Source organism: Pinus tabuliformis, chromosome 7, assembly GCF_031772625.1.
Source record: "Pinus tabuliformis cultivar Carrire ecotype Pingquan chromosome 7, CPIR1, whole genome shotgun sequence".
Classification (NCBI taxonomy): domain Eukaryota; kingdom Viridiplantae; phylum Streptophyta; class Pinopsida; order Pinales; family Pinaceae; genus Pinus; species Pinus tabuliformis.
In genome coordinates, this window is record NC_142293.1 from 742,654,330 (window position 1) to 742,678,931 (window position 24,602).

Sequence of the window (24,602 nt, forward strand, 5' to 3'; positions counted from 1 at the left end):
TCACAAGGTACGCGACTGTGCACGAGGGGCTGCGCTGCTACGTGGGTTGGCTAGAAAGTGACCTTTGAAGTCACTATTCACGATGGGATGCTTAATTGAGGCCAAATGTATTGAGCGGTAGGCATTTAAGACGCGAGTTATGGGCAAGATTTGAAAAAATCTGCCGCCAAGGAAGCATTAATGAACTGAATTTGGGCGGAACGGTCGAATTCAAATTTAAAAAGTGCTATAAAATACAAAGGGCTGCCCAGCTGTTATCACTGAAAATGCTGTAGTAAAATTTTTTTAGCCTGGCTTAAAGAGTGGGTGTTTTCGCAGCGCCTGAATTATTTTTAGCAGTTTCGCAGCGCTACCTGTTTGCGTGGTTTCGTAGCGTGCTACGAAACTGGGGATTTGTTTGAGTTTTCAGTGAAGGTCCAAATCCTAGCATGCTTATTGTACAGAGTTCTACTTCCCTCCAGGAATGTTGATGAGAGTAGTGGCAGTATGTTCAAGGAGACACCTTATGATGATGCAGCTATTGTAGGATTGCCATCAAATACATTAAGGGAGTTATCTCTGAATTCTGGCTCATGGGTGATTGTGAAAGATGTACATACTAATGTGGGAGACTTGCAGGAGATTTTGTGTTGAATCCTCTAGACAAAGAATCTATTAAATTTTATAAGTCATAGAGTGTTTGATATTTGGGATTGTCTTTTCACAATCTGTAACTTCTTTCACAAAGCAGGGCGCCACAATGGATGGGAGAAAGAAGCCTTTGATATTGGCTAGCACCAATGGAGTTATTAATTCCGCCTTGCTTTCTGGAGAACATGATGGCACCATGGATGGATCTAAGAAATATGCAACAACAACAACAAAAACATTAGCAAAGAGGAAAAATGACTAATTTCGACTTTCTCCTCCATTAAGAAGAATTGGAACTGCCTTCCTCTAACAAAGATGGGGATGGCAGGTGCATTAGAAACACTTTGTGGACAAGCATATGGAGCAAAGCAATATCATTTGCTTGGGATTCAACTGCAGAGATCAATTGTTGCTCTTTATTGTGTGAGCATACCAATTGCTGTGATATGGGCATATATGGGACACATTCTTGTAGCCCTTGGCCAAGACCCTCTAATATCTCTTGAAGCAGGGAACTTTGCAAGGTGGATGATTCCTAGCTTGTTTGCTACTACGGCTCTTCAACCCCTTCTGAAATTTCTTCAATCACAAGGTGTTATCTTTCCAATGATGTTAAGCAGTTCAATAACTCTGTGTTTCCATGTTCCCGTTTGTTGGGTATTGGTGTTCAAAGTTGGATTAGGTAATAAAGGGGCTGCGCTTGCAAATAGCATTTCCAATTGGCTAAATGTGGTACTTCTACCAATTTATGTTAAATTTTCCCCTGCATGCAAGAAGACATGGACATCCTTCTCAAGGGAAGCTTTATATGACATTACAAACTTTCTTAAGCTTGCTATTCCATCTGCAGTAATGCTTTGCTTGGAATACTGGTCTTTTGAAATGCTTGTTCTCTTCTCCAGTTTGTTGCCTAAGCCTGAACTTGAGATATCAGTTCTCTCCATCTGTCTTAGCACTGATGCAGTTGCATATATGATCCCCTTTGGCGTGGGTGCTGCTGTAAGTACACGAGTTTCCAATGAACTAGGAGCTGGACGCTCACGCACTGCACAGTTATCAGTGTGTGTCGGGGTTTGTATGGCAGTCATTGAGGCTCTTATGATAGGATATATTTTATTCTCTATCAGAAATGTATGGGGCTATGCTTATAGCAATGAAGTAGAGGTAGTTGAATACATTTCAACCATGATGCCACTGCTTGTACCCTCAACATTTATGGATGTCATCCAAGGTGTTCTATCAGGTATTGCTAGAGGATGTGGATGGCAAACGTTGGGTGCCTATGCAAATCTTGGGGCATACTATGTGGTTGGCATGCCTATAGCTGTCATTTTGGCCTTTGTACTGCATGCTGGCGGCAGGGGACTTTGGCTTGGACTTATTCGTGGTATATTTGCACAAACGGTTTTACTGTCGATAATAACGTTTTGTATGAATTGGGAAGAGCAGGGAAAAAGGCAAGAGAAAGAGTTTATACATCACCATTGCCGAAGGTTACAAGTAATATAATAAAGGATGAGCAGTAAGTTATCGGCCTGCATGGTTGGAGTCCATTTTCAAACTCCCCTGCCATACAATTGAATGGTGGAGATCACCGGCTTTATATGGTTGATGCTGCGAAAAACACACGCAGTCCTAAGTGATTAAATGCCAAGTGTCAAGTGGTTTCTATAAAATTTGATTGCCACAAGGTCGACAATCTGGAGTTAGATTATAAGCATCATATGGTGGGCAGGGCAATGGTAATGGCGATTCGTGGAGTGCTCCCGTCTAATCTCAAGCATTCGGTGTTGCATGTGTAGCGCTCTTGAAAATATGCCATCTGTGTCTGGCGGCACCGTCATCGTTTTCATTTTCACCCTTTATTGTTCACTTTGAAGATAACCAACCATTTGCAGTCGACAAGGAGCTGGTGCGCTATGATGGTGCTGGTTTCGCAGACCAGAACTAAAGATACTCCAGAGGTCAAGATAAGCATGCAAATGCTGGAAAAGATGGATATTATGGTGGTTCATTTGGGCCACAAAATCATTAGGCAGTGAAGGTGTTTGCACATAGTGACAAAGGTTTACTGATTGATGAAAATAACAAATTGGCAGGGAAGCATAAAAAAAGTGGTAGAGACTATGGTCCCAAAAAGATGTTAAGCAATGGGATTAATCCAGAAAGGCAGAAATTGAAGCGCTCTGATTTGCACAGTCAGCTTAGGAATATTGCAGATAATTCCATTTAAGAAACAGAGTTTGAGAGGTTTCCTCCACTAGGGCAGAATTCACGAGGGAACAAAAGTAGACAGAAGGGAATTTCACAAATGACAAGCCGTGCAACAAGTGCATACATCCCTAATCTGTCTGCTAAACATGAAAATAATCACATTGTGGATTCCTCATCTGAAAATAGTGCCAAAGAGATGTTCCATTCAAATGCACTAATTACTTTACCTATGCCTGCAACTTATAAACATAGTTCATATAGTTCGATGCAGTCAAGGCCTAACACAGTTTCAAAGCAAGGGTTCCCTTCAAATGAGAAGGTTGGAAAATGAATGGGATAACCAGTGAAATATTGGAAAATTGGAAAAGCTTGTTGTATCATCTGGCTAAAGCATCAGGCTTTATGTACATTAATTTTTCTTCGATGTCACTTTATGTTCTCGAGTTTATGTATTCTAAATTTATTCTTGTTACTCTCAATGGGAGATTGTCATTTCCAAGAAGATATGGGTAATTGAGTTTTCTGGGAAAGCATGTATTTGGAATTCTAAGACTTCAGACCAAAGCAAATCAGAAGCTCGAGAAGATTTATGTGCAGTTGGTCTATCTGTTGGAGGTTCATGTTACAGGGAATGGGATTCTGAATCTCAGCATAGCAAAGGTGAAGCTGAAGAATGGCAACAGCAGATATACAATTTTGTAAGAAGTTTAAAGGAAGACTGTGTTTTTTTTAATCACACAGCAGTTTCGTAGCGCGCTACGAAACTGCTGTAGGTGATGTTTTCAATGCAAAATGAACAGTTTGACCAGGAATGTTAGAGGAGAGACACCTGTACATCAAGGCAGAATACAACTCATCTGGAGACATGGTATGGTATTTGGTAGCAGCGTTCAAAGTTATTAAAGAATTGGGAACATACTTCTACACTTTCGGAAAGTGCTGGGAGACAGAGACCGTTAAAATAGGAGCACATCTTGTGGTTAATTAATGAGTCATCAGCGCTTTCAAGCATCCAAAGTCAGTCTTCATTGCATCCGTAGCTCAGCCATATCAGATTAATTGGAGGAGGACAGCTGTCAAAGCATTCAAGAAAGCATCAAGTCTACGAGGAGAAAAGAATTATTGTTTTAGTTTGATTAGGACTTTATGTAATTATAGTTTAGCATGTATGTAATTAATGCAGTTAGTTAAAGGCATGTAGGAGTAGTTAATAGGAGATTCGAACTCATTCTAGAGGGAGGAAATGTATTCCTATATATGGTGAAAATTAGAATGTAATAGGGGTTGGACTGTATATACAAAAACAGAGTTTTTTTTTGAGCATATGTAAAGACTGTTACAGTAATGGTAAAACAGGTTGTTTCTTCTCAAGATTCTCAATGGATCACTGTGTTCAAATGTGATGATGGTTTAGTTTCTTAATGTTCTTTTTACAGCCTTGTTATAGCACAATCCCTCAGAATTCATATTATATGCTCTGACTTCCTGTGTGTTTGGCAAGCTGTGGGTTTTGGTGAAGCATGTTTGAACATCACTCAGAATTCATTTTTAATGCTCTGACTTCCTGTATGTTTAGCAAGCTTTGATTTAGGTAAATTATGTTTGAACATCTGATGATGCAAAGAGCCTTGACTTCCATGAGATGACTGTGATTTTGTTTATTAACTGTGAGAGACTCCATAGCCCAATGAAGACTAATTTGATGTATGTCCAGCCAGCTATATTTTTATAAATGTGTGAAGAGTTAGCCCTCTGTTGTTGTGATTAATTTTCTATCAAAAGCCTGTGAGAGAGCCCTCTCTGATTAGGAAGGCTAATTCCTAGTCTAAAGTCTGGTCTGAAACAGTTACATGAAACCTTGCTTGGTTGCAGCCCCTAGTACTGGTTTTGTGATAACATTTTGGTGCGTCTGCCGGGAGCTTAAGATTGGATTTCTGAAGGTAGCAGGAGTTCAAATGATTTTCAAGGCTGCAAAACTACCTTGGCGACTCCATTGTTGAAGAATTCAAGGTTTATACATTCATGGTGATTCCACTGGAGTTATGAAAGACCCAGAAGCTGACATTCTTTGTTCAAGGTATGCATGCATAGATTTCTCAGGAATTCATGGTTTTCCAAACCGTTTTCCCAAGGATGAATATTTTCTAAGGAATGGTCCCAAATACAACGGTGAAGATTTGAGTTTAACTTTGGATCATATATCAGATTTTTGTGAATTTGCACAGCTTCTTAGAATTAAACATGAGGATGTTTGCATAAGGTTATTTTATGATTCATTCCAAGGGAAATGCAAACAGTGGGTTGAATGCTTGCCTGCCAAGTCCATTAAGTCATTGCCAGACTTTTGGCTTATGTTCTTGGAGGAATGGATAGATAGGTCAGAGGTGGAAGTAAACTCTCCTTCAGTTGAAGGTTTTAAACAGTGGAATGATGATCATAATAAAGAAGAAACAAATGAATCTTTTTCTTTGTCCCTGTCCTCATATCTGAAATCTTTTGACTGCAAGTCAGAGGATAAGATGAAATTTTTTGATGAATTTGCCAAAGACATTGAGAAAGAAATTGAAGGTTTGGAAGGACAAATTCAAGCATACAATTTTCATGATCATGATCATTATTCCCAGAAATTTTTTATGACTGAACGCAAGGAGACTATGCTGGTTCCCCTCTCTTTTACGATTGAGGAACTGAACACTGTGGTTGAAGATCAGTTTGCACAGCTAGAAAGTGTCGTGGAAGGACAAGCTGATCATGTGTTCTGGGATCCTGTAGCTGATTATATGGAAGAGTTTTACTCTCCAGTGTTTCAGTTTACCTATGAAGATCGGAGAGTACTTCAGTGGCAGCGGTCTTTACACTATCACATTGGATCTGAAATCCGATACAGTCAGATAAAAGTTCAGTGGCAGCGGTTATTACACTATCACATTGACCCTGAACTCCAGGACAGTCAAAGAAATCAAATATCAGATGACGTTAATGATTGGCTGCATTGGAAATTTCATATTGATTGAGCTGAAGAAGTTGAAATGGTTAGGGTAGGTAGGTAGGTAATTGCAAATAAGCTCAAGGTTGGCTGAGCATTTATTTTTCAAGTAGATATAGTTTTCTTTCTCCTACAGTCATGCTTGTCAAGCAAATTTTAGTTTGTCAAAAATGGATAAGGCACTGGAGCTGCATGTTCTTAGTGTACCACAAGGGCACACTATCCCAAGTGGAGCCACTGTTATCACTGAAAATGCTGTAGTAAAATTTTTTTAGCCTGGCTTAAAGAGTGGGTGTTTTCGCAGCGCCTGAATTATTTTTAGCAGTTTCGCAGCGCTACCTGTTTGCGTGGTTTCGTAGCGTGCTACGAAACTGGGGATTTGTTTGAGTTTTCAGTGAAGGTCCAAATCCTAGCATGCTTATTGTACAGAGTTCTACTTCCCTCCAGGAATGTTGATGAGAGCAGTGGCAGTATGTTCAAGGAGACACCTTATGATGATGCAGCTATTGTAGGATTGCCATCAAATACATTAAGGGAGTTATCTCTGAATTCTGGCTCATGGGTGATTGTGAAAGATGTACATACTAATGTGGGAGACTTGCAGGAGATTTTGTGTTGAATCCTCTAGACAAAGAATCTATTAAATTTTATAAGTCATAGAGTGTTTGATATTTGGGATTGTCTTTTCACAATCTGTAACTTCTTTCACAAAGCAGGGCGCCACAATGGATGGGAGAAAGAAGCCTTTGATATTGGCTAGCACCAATGGAGTTATTAATTCCGCCTTGCTTTCTGGAGAACATGATGGCACCATGGATGGATCTAAGAAATATGCAACAACAACAACAAAAACATTAGCAAAGAGGAAAAATGACTAATTTCGACTTTCTCCTCCATTAAGAAGAATTGGAACTGCCTTCCTCTAACAAAGATGGGGATGGCAGGTGCATTAGAAACACTTTGTGGACAAGCATATGGAGCAAAGCAATATCATTTGCTTGGGATTCAACTGCAGAGAGCAATTGTTGCTCTTTATTGTGTGAGCATACCAATTGCTGTGATATGGGCATATATGGGACACATTCTTGTAGCCCTTGGCCAAGACCCTCTAATATCTCTTGAAGCAGGGAACTTTGCAAGGTGGATGATTCCTAGCTTGTTTGCTACTACGGCTCTTCAACCCCTTCTGAAATTTCTTCAATCACAAGGTGTTATCTTTCCAATGATGTTAAGTAGTTCAATAACTCTGTGTTTCCATGTTCCCGTTTGTTGGGTATTGGTGTTCAAAGTTGGATTAGGTAATAAAGGGGCTGCGCTTGCAAATAGCATTTCCAATTGGCTAAATGTGGTACTTCTACCAATTTATGTTAAATTTTCCCCTGCATGCAAGAAGACATGGACATCCTTCTCAAGGGAAGCTTTATATGACATTACAAACTTTCTTAAGCTTGCTATTCCATCTGCAGTAATGCTTTGCTTGGAATACTGGTCTTTTGAAATGCTTGTTCTCTTCTCCAGTTTGTTGCCTAAGCCTGAACTTGAGATATCAGTTCTCTCCATCTGTCTTAGCACTGATGCAGTTGCATATATGATCCCCTTTGGCGTGGGTGCTGCTGTAAGTACACGAGTTTCCAATGAACTAGGAGCTGGACGCTCACGCACTGCACAGTTATCAGTGTGTGTCGGGGTTTGTATGGCAGTCATTGAGGCTCTTATGATAAGATATATTTTATTCTCTATCAGAAATGTATGGGGCTATGCTTATAGCAATGAAGTAGAGGTAGTTGAATACATTTCAACCATGATGCCACTGCTTGTACCCTCAACATTTATGGATGTCATCCAAGGTGTTCTATCAGGTATTGCTAGAGGATGTGGATGGCAAACGTTGGGTGCCTATGCAAATCTTGGGGCATACTATGTGGTTGGCATGCCTATAGCTGTCATTTTGGCCTTTGTACTGCATGCTGGCGGCAGGGGACTTTGGCTTGGACTTATTCGTGGTATATTTGCACAAACGGTTTTACTGTCGATAATAACGTTTTGTATGAATTGGGAAGAGCAGGGAAAAAGGCAAGAGAAAGAGTTTATACATCACCATTGCCGAAGGTTACAAGTAATATAATAAAGGATGAGCAGTAAGTTATCGGCCTGCATGGTTGGAGTCCATTTTCAAACTCCCCTGCCATACAATTGAATGGTGGAGATCACCGGCTTTATATGGTTGATGCTGCGAAAAACACACGCAGTCCTAAGTGATTAAATGCCAAGTGTCAAGTGGTTTCTATAAAATTTGATTGCCACAAGGTCGACAATCTGGAGTTAGATTATAAGCATCATATGGTGGGCAGGGCAATGGTAATGGCGATTCGTGGAGTGCTCCCGTCTAATCTCAAGCATTCGGTGTTGCATGTGTAGCGCTCTTGAAAATATGCCATCTGTGTCTGGCGGCACCGTCATCGTTTTCATTTTCACCCTTTATTGTTCACTTTGAAGATAACCAACCATTTGCAGTCGACAAGGAGCTGGTGCGCTATGATGGTGCTGGTTTCGCAGACCAGAACTAAAGATACTCCAGAGGTCAAGATAAGCATGCAAATGCTGGAAAAGACGGATATTATGGTGGTTCATTTGGGCCACAAAATCATTAGGCAGTGAAGGTGTTTGCACATAGTGACAAAGGTTTACTGATTGATGAAAATAACAAATTGGCAGGGAAGCATAAAAAAAGTGGTAGAGACTATGGTCCCAAAAAGATGTTAAGCAATGGGATTAATCCAGAAAGGCAGAAATTGCAGCGCTCTGATTTGCACAGTCAGCTTAGGAATATTGCAGATAATTCCATTTAAGAAACAGAGTTTGAGAGGTTTCCTCCACTAGGGCAGAATTCACGAGGGAACAAAAGTAGACAGAAGGGCATTTCACAAATGACAAGCCGTGCAACAAGTGCATACATCCCTAATCTGTCTGCTAAACATGAAAATAATCACATTGTGGATTCCTCATCTGAAAATAGTGCCAAAGAGATGTTCCATTCAAATGCACTAATTACTTTACCTATGCCTGCAACTTATAAACATAGTTCATATAGTTCGATGCAGTCAAGGCCTAACACAGTTTCAAAGCAAGGGTTCCCTTCAAATGAGAAGGTTGGAAAATGAATGGGATAACCAGTGAAATATTGGAAAATTGGAAAAGCTTGTTGTATCATCTGGCTAAAGCATCAGGCTTTATGTACATTAAGTTTTCTTCGATGTCACTTTATGTTCTCGAGTTTATGTATTCTAAATTTATTCTTGTTACTCTCAATGGGAGATTGTCATTTCCAAGAAGATATGGGTAATTGAGTTTTCTGGGAAAGCATGTATTTGGAATTCTAAGACTTCAGACCAAAGCAAATCAGAAGCTCGAGAAGATTTATGTGCAGTTGGTCTATCTGTTGGAGGTTCATGTTACAGGGAATGGGATTCTGAATCTCAGCATAGCAAAGGTGAAGCTGAAGAATGGCAACAGCAGATATACAATTTTGTAAGAAGTTTAAAGGAAGACTGTGTTTTTTTTAATCACACAGCAGTTTCGTAGCGCGCTACGAAACTGCTGTAGGTGATGTTTTCAATGCAAAATGAACAGTTTGACCAGGAATGTTAGAGGAGAGACACCTGTACATCAAGGCAGAATACAACTCATCTGGAGACATGGTATGGTATTTGGTAGCAGCGTTCAAAGTTATTAAAGAATTGGGAACATACTTCTACACTTTCGGAAAGTGCTGGGAGACAGAGACCGTTAAAATAGGAGCACATCTTGTGGTTAATTAATGAGTCATCAGCGCTTTCAAGCATCCAAAGTCAGTCTTCATTGCATCCGTAGCTCAGCCATATCAGATTAATTGGAGGAGGACAACTGTCAAAGCATTCAAGAAAGCATCAAGTCTACGAGGAGAAAAGAATTATTGTTTTAGTTTGATTAGGACTTTATGTAATTATAGTTTAGCATGTATGTAATTAATGCAGTTAGTTAAAGGCATGTAGGAGTAGTTAATAGGAGATTCGAACTCATTCTAGAGGGAGGAAATGTATTCCTATATATGGTGAAAATTAGAATGTAATAGGGGTTGGACTGTATATACAAAAACAGAGTTTTTTTTTGAGCATATGTAAAGACTGTTACAGTAATGGTAAAACAGGTTGTTTCTTCTCAAGATTCTCAATGGATCACTGTGTTCAAATGTGATGATGGTTTAGTTTCTTAATGTTCTTTTTACAGCCTTGTTATAGCACAATCCCTCAGAATTCATATTATATGCTCTGACTTCCTGTGTGTTTGGCAAGCTGTGGGTTTTGGTGAAGCATGTTTGAACATCACTCAGAATTCATTTTTAATGCTCTGACTTCCTGTATGTTTAGCAAGCTTTGATTTAGGTAAATTATGTTTGAACATCTGATGATGCAAAGAGCCTTGACTTCCATGAGATGACTGTGATTTTGTTTATTAACTGTGAGAGACTCCATAGCCCAATGAAGACTAATTTGATGTATGTCCAGCCAGCTATATTTTTATAAATGTGTGAAGAGTTAGCCCTCTGTTGTTGTGATTAATTTTCTATCAAAAGCCTGTGAGAGAGCCCTCTCTGATTAGGAAGGCTAATTCCTAGTCTAAAGTCTGGTCTGAAACAGTTACATGAAACCTTGCTTGGTTGCAGCCCCTAGTACTGGTTTTGTGATAACATTTTGGTGCGTCTGCCGGGAGCTTAAGATTGGATTTCTGAAGGTAGCAGGAGTTCAAATGATTTTCAAGGCTGCAAAACTACCTTGGCGACTCCATTGTTGAAGAATTCAAGGTTTATACATTCATGGTGATTCCACTGGAGTTATGAAAGACCCAGAAGCTGACATTCTTTGTTCAAGGTATGCATGCATAGATTTCTCAGGAATTCATGGTTTTCCAAACCATTTTCCCAAGGATGAATATTTTCTAAGGAATGGTCCCAAATACAACGGTGAAGATTTGAGTTTAACTTTGGATCATATATCAGATTTTTGTGAATTTGCACAGCTTCTTAGAATTAAACATGAGGATGTTTGCATAAGGTTATTTTATGATTCATTCCAAGGGAAATGCAAACAGTGGGTTGAATGCTTGCCTGCCAAGTCCATTAAGTCATTGCCAGACTTTTGGCTTATGTTCTTGGAGGAATGGATAGATAGGTCAGAGGTGGAAGTAAACTCTCCTTCAGTTGAAGGTTTTAAACAGTGGAATGATGATCATAATAAAGAAGAAACAAATGAATCTTTTTCTTTGTCCCTGTCCTCATATCTGAAATCTTTTGACTGCAAGTCAGAGGATAAGATGAAATTTTTTGATGAATTTGCCAAAGACATTGAGAAAGAAATTGAAGGTTTAGAAGGACAAATTCAGGCATACAATTTTCATGATCATGATCATTATTCCCAGAAATTTTTTATGACTGAACGCAAGGAGACTATGCTGGTTCCCCTCTCTTTTACGATTGAGGAACTGAACACTGTGGTTGAAGATCAGTTTGCACAGCTAGAAAGTGTCGTGGAAGGACAAGCTGATCATGTGTTCTGGGATCCTGTAGCTGATTATATGGAAGAGTTTTACTCTCCAGTGTTTCAGTTTACCTATGAAGATCGGAGAGTACTTCAGTGGCAGCGGTCTTTACACTATCACATTGGATCTGAAATCCGATACAGTCAGATAAAAGTTCAGTGGCAGCGGTTATTACACTATCACATTGACCCTGAACTCCAGGACAGTCAAAGAAATCAAATATCAGATGACGTTAATGATTGGCTGCATTGGAAATTTCATATTGATTGAGCTGAAGAAGTTGAAATGGTTAGGGTAGGTAGGTAGGTAATTGCAAATAAGCTCAAGGTTGGCTGAGCATTTATTTTTCAAGTAGATATAGTTTTCTTTCTCCTACAGTCATGCTTGTCAAGCAAATTTTAGTTTGTCAAAAATGGATAAGGCACTGGAGCTGCATGTTCTTAGTGTACCACAAGGGCACACTATCCCAAGTGGAGCCACTGTTATCACTGAAAATGCTGTAGTAAAATTTTTTTAGCCTGGCTTAAAGAGTGGGTGTTTTCGCAGCGCCTGAATTATTTTTAGCAGTTTCGCAGCGCTACCTGTTTGCGTGGTTTCGTAGCGTGCTACGAAACTGGGGATTTGTTTGAGTTTTCAGTGAAGGTCCAAATCCTAGCATGCTTATTGTACAGAGTTCTACTTCCCTCCAGGAATGTTGATGAGAGCAGTGGCAGTATGTTCAAGGAGACACCTTATGATGATGCAGCTATTGTAGGATTGCCATCAAATACATTAAGGGAGTTATCTCTGAATTCTGGCTCATGGGTGATTGTGAAAGATGTACATACTAATGTGGGAGACTTGCAAGAGATTTTGTGTTGAATCCTCTAGACAAAGAATCTATTAAATTTTATAAGTCATAGAGTGTTTGATATTTGGGATTGTCTTTTCACAATCTGTAACTTCTTTCACAAAGCAGGGCGCCACAATGGATGGGAGAAAGAAGCCTTTGATATTGGCTAGCACCAATGGAGTTATTAATTCCGCCTTGCTTTCTGGAGAACATGATGGCACCATGGATGGATCTAAGAAATATGCAACAACAACAACAAAAACATTAGCAAAGAGGAAAAATGACTAATTTCGACTTTCTCCTCCATTAAGAAGAATTGGAACTGCCTTCCTCTAACAAAGATGGGGATGGCAGGTGCATTAGAAACACTTTGTGGACAAGAATATGGAGCAAAGCAATATCATTTGCTTGGGATTCAACTGCAGAGAGCAATTGTTGCTCTTTATTGTCTGAGCATACCAATTGCTGTGATATGGGCATATATGGGACACATTCTTGTAGCCCTTGGCCAAGACCCTCTAATATCTCTTGAAGCAGGGAACTTTGCAAGGTGGATGATTCCTAGCTTGTTTGCTACTACGGCTCTTCAACCCCTTCTGAAATTTCTTCAATCACAAGGTGTTATCTTTCCAATGATGTTAAGTAGTTCAATAACTCTGTGTTTCCATGTTCCCGTTTGTTGGGTATTGGTGTTCAAAGTTGGATTAGGTAATAAAGGGGCTGCGCTTGCAAATAGCATTTCCAATTGGCTAAATGTGGTACTTCTACCAATTTATGTTAAATTTTCCCCTGCATGCAAGAAGACATGGACATCCTTCTCAAGGGAAGCTTTATATGACATTACAAACTTTCTTAAGCTTGCTATTCCATCTGCAGTAATGCTTTGCTTGGAATACTGGTCTTTTGAAATGCTTGTTCTCTTCTCCAGTTTGTTGCCTAAGCCTGAACTTGAGATATCAGTTCTCTCCATCTGTCTTAGCACTGATGCAGTTGCATATATGATCCCCTTTGGCGTGGGTGCTGCTGTAAGTACACGAGTTTCCAATGAACTAGGAGCTGGACGCTCACGCACTGCACAGTTATCAGTGTGTGTCGGGGTTTGTATGGCAGTCATTGAGGCTCTTATGATAGGATATATTTTATTCTCTATCAGAAATGTATGGGGCTATGCTTATAGCAATGAAGTAGAGGTAGTTGAATACATTTCAACCATGATGCCACTGCTTGTACCCTCAACATTTATGGATGTCATCCAAGGTGTTCTATCAGGTATTGCTAGAGGATGTGGATGGCAAACGTTGGGTGCCTATGCAAATCTTGGGGCATACTATGTGGTTGGCATGCCTATAGCTGTCATTTTGGCCTTTGTACTGCATGCTGGCGGCAGGGGACTTTGGCTTGGAATTATTCGTGGTATATTTGCACAAACGGTTTTACTGTCGATAATAACGTTTTGTATGAATTGGGAAGAGCAGGGAAAAAGGCAAGAGAAAGAGTTTATACATCACCATTGCCGAAGGTTACAAGTAATATAATAAAGGATGAGCAGTAAGTTATCGGCCTGCATGGTTGGAGTCCATTTTCAAACTCCCCTGCCATACAATTGAATGGTGGAGATCACCGGCTTTATATGGTTGATGCTGCGAAAAACACACGCAGTCCTAAGTGATTAAATGCCAAGTGTCAAGTGGTTTCTATAAAATTTGATTGCCACAAGGTCGACAATCTGGAGTTAGATTATAAGCATCATATGGTGGGCAGGGCAATGGTAATGGCGATTCGTGGAGTGCTCCCGTCTAATCTCAAGCATTCGGTGTTGCATGTGTAGCGCTCTTGAAAATATGCCATCTGTGTCTGGCGGCACCGTCATCGTTTTCATTTTCACCCTTTATTGTTCACTTTGAAGATAACCAACCATTTGCAGTCGACAAGGAGCTGGTGCGCTATGATGGTGCTGGTTTCGCAGACCAGAACTAAAGATACTCCAGAGGTCAAGATAAGCATGCAAATGCTGGAAAAGACGGATATTATGGTGGTTCATTTGGGCCACAAAATCATTAGGCAGTGAAGGTGTTTGCACATAGTGACAAAGGTTTACTGATTGATGAAAATAACAAATTGGCAGGGAAGCATAAAAAAAGTGGTAGAGACTATGGTCCCAAAAAGATGTTAAGCAATGGGATTAATCCAGAAAGGCAGAAATTGCAGCGCTCTGATTTGCACAGTCAGCTTAGGAATATTGCAGATAATTCCATTTAAGAAACAGAGTTTGAGAGGTTTCCTCCACTAGGGCAGAATTCACGAGGGAACAGAAGTAGACAGAAGGGCATTTCACAAATGACAAGCCGTGCAACAAGTGCATACATCCCTAATCTGTCTGCTAAACATGAAAATAATCACATTGTGGATTCCTCATCTGAAAATAGTGCCAAAGAGATGTTCCATTCAAATGCACTAATTACTTTACCTATGCCTGCAACTTATAAACATAGTTCATATAGTTCGATGCAGTCAAGGCCTAACACAGTTTCAAAGCAAGGGTTCCCTTCAAATGAGAAGGTTGGAAAATGAATGGGATAACCAGTGAAATATTGGAAAATTGGAAAAGCTTGTTGTATCATCTGGCTAAAGCATCAGGCTTTATGTACATTAAGTTTTCTTCGATGTCACTTTATGTTCTCGAGTTTATGTATTCTAAATTTATTCTTGTTACTCTCAATGGGAGATTGTCATTTCCAAGAAGATATGGGTAATTGAGTTTTCTGGGAAAGCATGTATTTGGAATTCTAAGACTTCAGACCAAAGCAAATCAGAAGCTCGAGAAGATTTATGTGCAGTTGGTCTATTTGTTGGAGGTTCATGTTACAGGGAATGGGATTCTGAATCTCAGCATAGCAAAGGTGAAGCTGAAGAATGGCAACAGCAGATATACAATTTTGTAAGAAGTTTAAAGGAAGACTGTGTTTTTTTTAATCACACAGCAGTTTCGTAGCGCGCTACGAAACTGCTGTAGGTGATGTTTTCAATGCAAAATGAACAGTTTGACCAGGAATGTTAGAGGAGAGACACCTGTACATCAAGGCAGAATACAACTCATCTGGAGACATGGTATGGTATTTGGTAGCAGCGTTCAAAGTTATTAAAGAATTGGGAACATACTTCTACACTTTCGGAAAGTGCTGGGAGACAGAGACCGTTAAAATAGGAGCACATCTTGTGGTTAATTAGTGAGTCATCAGCGCTTTCAAGCATCCAAAGTCAGTCTTCATTGCATCCGTAGCTCAGCCATATCAGATTAATTGGAGGAGGACAGCTGTCAAAGCATTCAAGAAAGCATCAAGTCTACGAGGAGAAAAGAATTATTGTTTTAGTTTGATTAGGACTTTATGTAATTATAGTTTAGCATGTATGTAATTAATGCAGTTAGTTAAAGGCATGTAGGAGTAGTTAATAGGAGATTCGAACTCATTCTAGAGGAAGGAAATGTATTCCTATATATGGTGAAAATTAGAATGTAATAGGGGTTGGACTGTATATACAAAAACAGAGTTTTTTTTTGAGCATATGTAAAGACTGTTACAGTAATGGTAAAACAGGTTGTTTCTTCTCAAGATTCTCAATGGATCACTGTGTTCAAATGTGATGATGGTTTAGTTTCTTAATGTTCTTTTTACAGCCTTGTTATAGCACAATCCCTCAGAATTCATATTATATGCTCTGACTTCCTGTGTGTTTGGCAAGCTGTGGGTTTTGGTGAAGCATGTTTGAACATCACTCAGAATTCATTTTTAATGCTCTGACTTCCTGTATGTTTAGCAAGCTTTGATTTAGGTAAATTATGTTTGAACATCTGATGATGCAAAGAGCCTTGACTTCCATGAGATGACTGTGATTTTGTTTATTAACTGTGAGAGACTCCATAGCCCAATGAAGACTAATTTGATGTATGTCCAGCCAGCTATATTTTTATAAATGTGTGAAGAGTTAGCCCTCTGTTGTTGTGATTAATTTTCTATCAAAAGCCTGTGAGAGAGCCCTCTCTGATTAGGAAGGCTAATTCCTAGTCTAAAGTCTGGTCTGAAACAGTTACATGAAACCTTGCTTGGTTGCAGCCCCTAGTACTGGTTTTGTGATAACACCAGCAAACAACACTTGGTATTTTTGGAATTGAGTGATTGAGCAGAGCCTTGAGTGTTGTGAGCTGAGTGTTGATTTAGCCCCTGAGTTTGCGAGTGCTAAATTTTTGGATGAATATGATGGCAATTCCTCTGGACGTTATGGAGATAATTGAAATAACCATCGGAGAGGCCGCGCAAGCCTTGGATGTGGGAGATACTCTGGAAGGAACTGATATTGTGGCAGAAATCCCAAAATCACTGTGCACGCCAAGACCTAAGAAGAACAAACCAACAATGGTTCCCATACGTGTGTCCCCGTGGAACTTGCTACGCAACAAACTGTCTATGGAGGAGAAGGGGAAAGCCATCACCATAGAGACAGATGAAGAAGAAGAAGATCTAGAGGATCTTATCATCATGGAGGATGAGGATGAAGGCATGGAGGAGGACACTTAGCCTGCACACCACACAACAAAATTGCCTGCCTATGTCCCCTCGCAAAAAGGGAAGGTAAAAGTGCCCAAGGACCTGGACGAGACTAAGAGCTCGGTCCAGACCTAGCACCTTCCAAACAACATTATGTTTTAAGGCACGCACCTGGGACACGTGACGAGCCTGAAATTCGAAGATTGGGACCTCGCTGAGCACGAGAAGTTCCCTCACCTTGAGACTGGGAACCTTATGAAGCCCAAACAGAACACCCCTGCAGGGGTTACAAAACTAGAGCCGCGGAAGTGGTTGCACGGAGTGGAAAAGGCTGGGCTACTAAATCTGCTTTGGGTGTTGCACTTCCACTGTGCACCAATAACCATTTTCATCATCAGGCAGCTACTCTGCCTGGTGCATGATGGGTGTTTGTGGCTGGAGGAGCCCATCCCCATCACGACAGACATGATTCACCACATCTCCTGGCTTCCATGTAAAGGAGAGGACCCCGCAGACATATCGGAAGGGAAGGGCAGTGACTTGGCCATCGTAGAGGCCATGAAGAAAAAGTATAAGCTAGAAAAGAAGATGAGGGGCTACGCCATCTCCAGTATCAAGGAGAAAGCAATGCGCGTGGCGACCCAAATCGTGGTAGGAAAGGTCATGCGCAAGTGCTGCGTGGATGAAGTACCTACGTCGATGGTAGCATTGGCTGAGCAGTGTGTGGAGGGGGTCTAGTTTAACTAGTTTGAGTTCCTTTGAAAAGAGTTTTTCCGTGAAGCCCAGGAACAAGGAAAAACGTTCCACTATGCATGGTTTTTGCTGTCCATAGTGCTTGTGGCTGGGGAATTGCTGGAGGATAGTCAATTCCCCATAATTGACAGGGATTTACCGGAGGCCGCGAAGTACACTTTACTCTAGGCCATGAAGGATGCTAAGAGGATATGCGACAACAAAATCTTCTGGGTGTTCATGGAGATGAACCTTAGAATGGGGATCAACCGTAAGCCATGGTTGTCACCCACTGTTTACAATAGTCTGCAGAGTTTTACAGAATTCAAAGTGGACATGCATAACATTTATATCAGGGTGCGCAAGGACCCAACCAAGCAGTGGGTAAAGCTACCCTTCTTAGCCACCAACGACGTCATTTTTAATGTACTGGAGGCATGGCTGCCAAAGTGGCACACCCCAGACATCACAGAGATCAAGAAGTCGACGACGCAACGAAAGAAAGACGAGGCCAAGCTGCGCATTGCACAGTTGGCCAAAAAATGAAGGAAGGAAGTAGCAACAACAGAAGTGCAGGCAGTGCGGGACGTGACACAGAAAGTAGCTGAGTAGGAAAAGGCCACAACAACAGCAACACAAGAAGCAGCCGCGAATGTGGGCGAGGGCCAAATAACGCCTTCGTAGGGGCAGGATGTAGAGGAAGCAGAAACAGAAGAAGGAGGCGCAGACCCACAAACCGCGTCAATGTAACTGAAGCGCCATCAACCATTAGAGCGGGTAGGGTCACAGAAGAAGGTCAAGGCCTCGAAATTGTCCATTGACCTGATCACCCTAACCGAGGGTGATCTGCATGACATTGGTGAAATTGTGCATGATGTCACCTCTGAGGCTCTCCAAGATTTCATGCAGGAGAACTAGATTGTGTTGGGGGCCCTCACAGTGCAGCTGTAGGAATTATAGACATGCCCCCCAAGCTGGTAACCTTTCGGCCAACCTCGCAGTCGGCTCAATAGCAGCAGAGCAGGTGTTGCGCGCACGGATGACGAACACCATAGTGCTGCCGAAAGGAGCACTAGTGCCATTAAATGTGGCCAATAGGCCTTCAATTAGCGCATCGATAGGTCTCGGTATCAATCTAGCTGCACTCCCGCGTGAGACCTTATGTGTGTTGTAGGATGGGATAACTACAGAGCTACGAGCTAGGGAGAGCTACGTGCTCCAAGTCCTCAGTGAGAAGAAAATAAATATGGAACAAATTAGCTTGCAATGCGATGAGTTGGTGTCATAGAATCAATAGCTGGTACAAGTGATAGACGGCGCTTGCCAAAGCGTCCCGGTGCTGGCCATCCTAGCAGATCTACCAACAGAGACGTGGATCCACAGGTTAGCAGCAAGGGTCCACGAGGTGAGGGAAGAAATGACAAAGGTTCCACTGGAGCTGAACCTTTAGATCACTGAGATGCGGTTAAAGGCACAACCATCCACTCTCCCAGAAGTCAGAGAACAACGCGCTAGCCCTATCATAGCAAGATTGGAGAAAATTTGAGGTGTAGTGCGAGACTGCACCAGTATGTTGGAGGAATCACTTGAGGTCATCTCAAATTTGCAGGAGGACCCCAACATCCAGCGCTTAGAGACAGAGGTGCGATAACTCCAACAACAGTATGACAGTGTCCAATGAACTGCACAGATGGTGGTCCTCACTCAGAGGCTTGCAAAGATGCAGTAGGCTAAAGCACTGAAGGAGTAGGTGGACGTGGCATGACATAAGGAAGCTGTCCTGAAGCCACGAGTTTAGCCTTAGATCGATGAGGCCTTCACCGTCATAGTAGAAATCGAAGGCAAGCTCGCACACATGAAGGGGATGCACACATTGATGCAGAGAAGCAGTCCCGACATAAAGGTCTCAGAACATTGTATGCAGCCGATCCAGCAAACAACAACTCAGTGTGCTACTGAACTCCACACAGTTCGAGAACAGTTGGAGGGACTTCACGCAAAGATCACCATGCCTATAGAGTGACTCGAGGGTGAGTCACGAAGTTTGTGTTGGGGGCTTATTGGGCATGGAATCCCCCCAAGGCATGTTTTGGGGCTCAAAGCCCAAGTTTTGACCGAATCTTGTTGTAAAGCTCTATGTATTGCAGGTACGGGGCATGAAAGTATGATAGAGTCACAGGGTTGTCTGCCCTAGTTTTGTAATGTAACTTCGGCTAGATAGACCTAATCATGGTCCGCGGACCAAGGGATTGTATAAATAGAGTGAGGCTCTAAGTGTAAAAAAGGAGAGAGACAATAAAAAATAGAATAGAGGCATGAGAATTTTGAGTGATTGAGTCAAAATGTGAAGTGTGTCTTTGGGTTGTAGAGTAGGAGAAGGTTCTGCAACTGAGTGCGTGGACCCTTGTAGCTGAGTGAGCAGGGCGAGTCGAGTCTGTAACCATGGAAATAACTAATAAAGAGAAGTTTGGTTATAATTCTATGTATCTGTTCTTGGGCTAATGCATGATTGATATCATTTGCAAATATACTGTTTATTTACTGCGCATACCTGCATGAATGTTTTATGTTGTTAAGTATAACTTAAAACACTCTAGTAGGTAAAGATAATTAACTAACATTGGAATATAAGCAAGGTCTTGGGTAATAATGCAGAGCGCGACGCTCATCTCCTAGGTAGGGTTGCGTGAATGCAGTCTATCAGGCCGCGATGAACGAGAAAGTGCGCGAAGCAACCTGTGCGCAAGGACAAACCGTAGACTAGTCAAACTCATCAGACATCTCTAGGGTGCGGAAACCTAGTTCTAGTACCCTCCCATACTACTTTGGGTGAGACCTTAGTCTGTGCTCTGCAGACTGTTGCTAAAAGGGCCAATAGTACTAGGATTTGTTTGGCTAATTAACTCCAAGCCTGGGTCAGGCCCCAACAAGCCAACAGGGGACCTCGACATGATGAAAATTACTTTGAAGCTAGACGCAAAGCCTGTAAGACAATGACCCTACTATTTGAATCCAAAGTACAAGGAAAAGGTGTGCAAAGAGTTGGAAAGAATGCTAGAGGATGGGATCATTGAGCTAGTGGAGGAGTCAGACTAGGTAAGTCCTATGGTAGTCCAGGAAAATAAGCAACAAGATGAAATTCAGATTGACACTGGTGAAGAGCCTACTAGTTTGGAAGAAGGGTTGCGTGATTCACATCCCTTTATTGTTCATGTTGCAAATGATCACTTTGATAATATAATCTAGTTTATAACAATTGGCACAATCCTAGACGGATATTCTACATAATAGAAGAAGGAGTTGGTGTGTCGCGCAGATCATTTTTCTGTGATTGTTGGACACATATAAAATGGGCTCTGATGAGATACTACGCCGATATGTCCTAGAGTTTGAACAATCAAGAATCCGCATAGAAGCACATGGAGGAGCAGCGGGAAGCCACTATGCAGGAAAAGTGACCATGCAAAATATCCCGCGCAAGAATTTGGTGGCCAACGATGCATAAGGATTGAAAAGAGTATTGTAGGGCATGTGATTCTAGCCAAAGGAAGGGGAAACAATCGTGAAGGGACGAATTGTCCTTAAATCCACAGATAACTTTGCAAGTGTTTGATAAGTGGGCGATTGATTTTGTGGGTACAATCCAACCATGAGAGAAAAATACTGGAGTACAATATATTATTACAACAACTAAATACTTGACACAATGGGCGAAAGTGCAACCGATAAAGGAATGTAGCGCAACTACCATTGCGAAGTTTATTTGTGAGTTTATCTTTTCTCGATTTGGCTGCCCTAAGATATTAATGAGTGAATGGTGCACACACTTATTAAATGAAGCGGTTGTCGTGATGCTTGAAGAATTCCATGTCCATCATTAGAAGAGTACACCCTATCACCCTCAAGATAATGGTATGGTTGAAGCCTTCAAAAAAATCCTAGAGAGTGCTTTGATGAAGGTTTGTAATGTGAAGTGGAATGACTGGGATGTGCACATACCAGCCATCCTGTGGGTGTATAGAACCACTTGTAAAAAGTTGACAGGCCAAACCCCTTTCAGGTTGGTCTATGGGCAAGAGGCTATGATGCCCATGGAATATATTGTGCCGAGTCTATGGATTGCAACACTGATCGATATGGCTGATCGCGATACTATGGAGGAGCATCTTGTGCAGCTGATGGAATTAGAGGAGGATCAGTTTTTAGTAGGATTTCACCAACAGGTGCAAAAGGAGCGCGAAAAGGCATGGCATGATCGACATATAAAGAAGCGCACCTTCCAGGTTAATGATTTGGTATTATTATATGACAACAAATTTACAAAATTTCTTGGAAAGTTTCAAATGCATTGGCTTGGACCCTATGTGGTAAAATAAATTATAGATGGTGGTGCAGTTCAGCTCATGAAGCTGAATGGAGAATTGTTTCCAGGCAGAGTCAATGGCATTCAATTGAAGTTGTACAAGGGTGATCCTACCCCTGCGCAATGACTATATGATGGTGGGATAGTCTTAGTACTCCAGGAAGCTGCAAGGAAGTACGAGACTATAAACTACACTGCCAAAAAAGTGGAAAGACGAAGTAAGATGACTGTGAAATGGAAGAAAGTAGGGTGTCGAGGGGACTTGTGCTAAGGTGGTTGTGTGTTGAAATATGACAACAAGAATTTTCCAATTTAATTTGTCCTTGAATTAAATTGTGAATTAAAATCGAATTTAGTCTTAACAGCTACTTGGAAATAATTAATTAATTAATTTTAAATTAATTAGTTGGAGAAATTCAAGTTAGAAGTCTTTCTGAAGTCATGCAAGAGTTATCCCTTAAATTAAGGAGATAAGATTAAGTTATATTTGAGTTGTAATTAGTTAAATCAGTTTACTGAGTTAAGTCCAATTAATTTAGTTCCAAACTGTTTGAGGAACTAATAGTGAGTTAACAGTCAATTGATGCATTAATGCACTCAACTAGTGCTACTCCAGTTGACTGAAGATTCCCTCATAAGAAAACTCATGCATGTCTATTCTGAAAAAGACCCAGTTGATATTAATATTCAAGGAAAATGTACTATTAGCTACATGTGTTTTTTCATGGAGAAAACTCATGCATGTAGTCAAGGATTCATCCTTGAGGATTGCACAATTTTGAAGGCATGGTTTTCCACTTGGTAATAGGAAAATCATCCACAAGGAACATCGTAAGGAAATAGGAGTTTGGAGGGTAGAGAGGAAGGCTGGAGAGAAGCCAAGATTGCTTGTGAGCATCTGTGAGGATTGTACTGAGAGCTGGCTAGTTGTGAGAGCTAAGGATTTGTATAATTCCTATGTATTTCCACCATGTATGATAATACAATAGTGCGGGGTTTTTATCTGAGACTTTCCCCAAATTATTTTCATGTGTATTGTGCCATTGATTCTTCTTCTTCTGGTTATATTGTTCAACTTGATCTTTAAGATTCCACAAATTGACAGTAGAAGTAGGTTATAATATTCTGATTTGATTTATATTGCCTTATCAGGTTAACCTATCACATATTTTCTACATGGTATCAGAGTTGTGAACAATATACTGAGAAGAGAATTCGAAGTTTGAAGTTCGAGGTTGCAGGTGCAAATCAAATTCATATCATACTTCAAGGTTGGCCAATGGTGTTCTATGGCTTGAGACTCGAGTATTCCTTGGAAGGTAGCTCGAATTACATTGCATGGAAAGATAGAATGGAGGATGTATTAGAAGACAATGGCTTGAAGGAATTCATTGATCAAGAAATCCCAATGCTAGCTTCAACTAATGCACAAGAGCTGGCTGAGTGGAAGAAGTGTGTGGCGAAGGCGAGACAGATCATCCTTGAGGGAGTTGAAGGTCATATTATCTCGAGTCTCCATGGGAAGGATACTCCATTTTCAACGTGGAAGACATTGAAGGACCTCTACCAGAACAATAGTGACCAAAGGAAATTGGCACTCAAGGATAAGCTTCGAAGAATCAAGATGGAGAAGGGCGATACTATTTCCACATATCTGAACAAGATCACCACCTATAGAGATGAGCTTAGCAATGTGGGAATAACTACTGCCGATGATGATATGGTGAGCCTCACTCTCCTTGGCCTTCCAAAGAGTTGGAATAGCTACCAAGACTCTATGAATGGAAGGGAGAAACTGCCAGATTGGGAACAAATGTGGTCGGATCTTATGCAGGAGGAGATTAGGAGGAGCACACGAGATGGTTCTTCATCCAAGAATGATGATGAAGAAAATCTAGCCTTAGCAAGTAAGGCAAGGAAAGGGAAGGGGAAGGCTTCCCATTTCAAATCAAATTCTTCTCATGGAGGGAAGAAGGGTGACATGTCTAAAGTAAGATGCTTTAATTGTCACAAGATGGGAAATTATGAGACTAATTTCCCATCGAAGAAGTCCAAGAAGGAATCCTCAGAAGGATTAGAAGGTGAGGCATTAGCCTCTCAGTTTGAAATGGAATTTACCCTCATCGCATGCATGGTGTCATTGATGATGGGTTGTGATGAGCCCCAAAAATGTACAATTATTTGGGCTCATTCAACCTCCTAATTTGACTTAGTCCACCATTCTCATTTGTTTATTGCATGTTTTTGATTATTTTTATGTTAATAGAGTGAATTTGGTTAGTCATTATGCCAACAAGTCTAATGGGTGCTTTGTGTAGCCTTGTTGGTCAACTTGGAGACAAATTTGAAGGTCTTAATGAGCACTTGGCAGCCAAATTCGTGGGAGAACAAGCTAGAGGATTTGTAGGAAGGTGTCCCCCTCATTTATGGGCCCTTACCTCGAATTCTCCACCATCAGCTCGGAGTTCAAAGGCCACCAAATCAATGAGCACAAGGGCAGCCAAGCAAGTCAAGTTGGACTGATGTTAACTACAAGTCTTGGGCAGCCAAGTCCCTAACTTTTAGGAGGACTGTTGGGTCCTCAAATTGTATAAATAAGAAGGCTTGGGGCCTCATTTTGGTTAGCTAGCGGTTAGTCATTTTGTAGCTAGTTAGTCATTTTGTTTTAGCCATTAGTTAGCTAGTTTGTAGTTCGATTTTTATGCAATAGATTAGCTTTGCTTTCAG

The 24,602-nt window shown here is 41.0% G+C and overlaps 3 pseudogenes; all 3 read left to right on the forward strand.

Moving 5' to 3' along the window:
- Window positions 1–945: 945 nt before the first annotated feature.
- LOC149249670 (protein DETOXIFICATION 16 pseudogene) lies at window positions 946–2,156 on the forward strand (annotated as a pseudogene).
- A 4,605-nt stretch (window positions 2,157–6,761) lies between these two features.
- On the forward strand, window positions 6,762–7,972 carry LOC149249671 (protein DETOXIFICATION 16 pseudogene; annotated as a pseudogene).
- Window positions 7,973–12,577: 4,605 nt separating this feature from the next.
- Window positions 12,578–13,788, forward strand: LOC149249672 (protein DETOXIFICATION 16 pseudogene; annotated as a pseudogene).
- The last annotated feature ends 10,814 nt before the right edge of the window (window positions 13,789–24,602 follow it).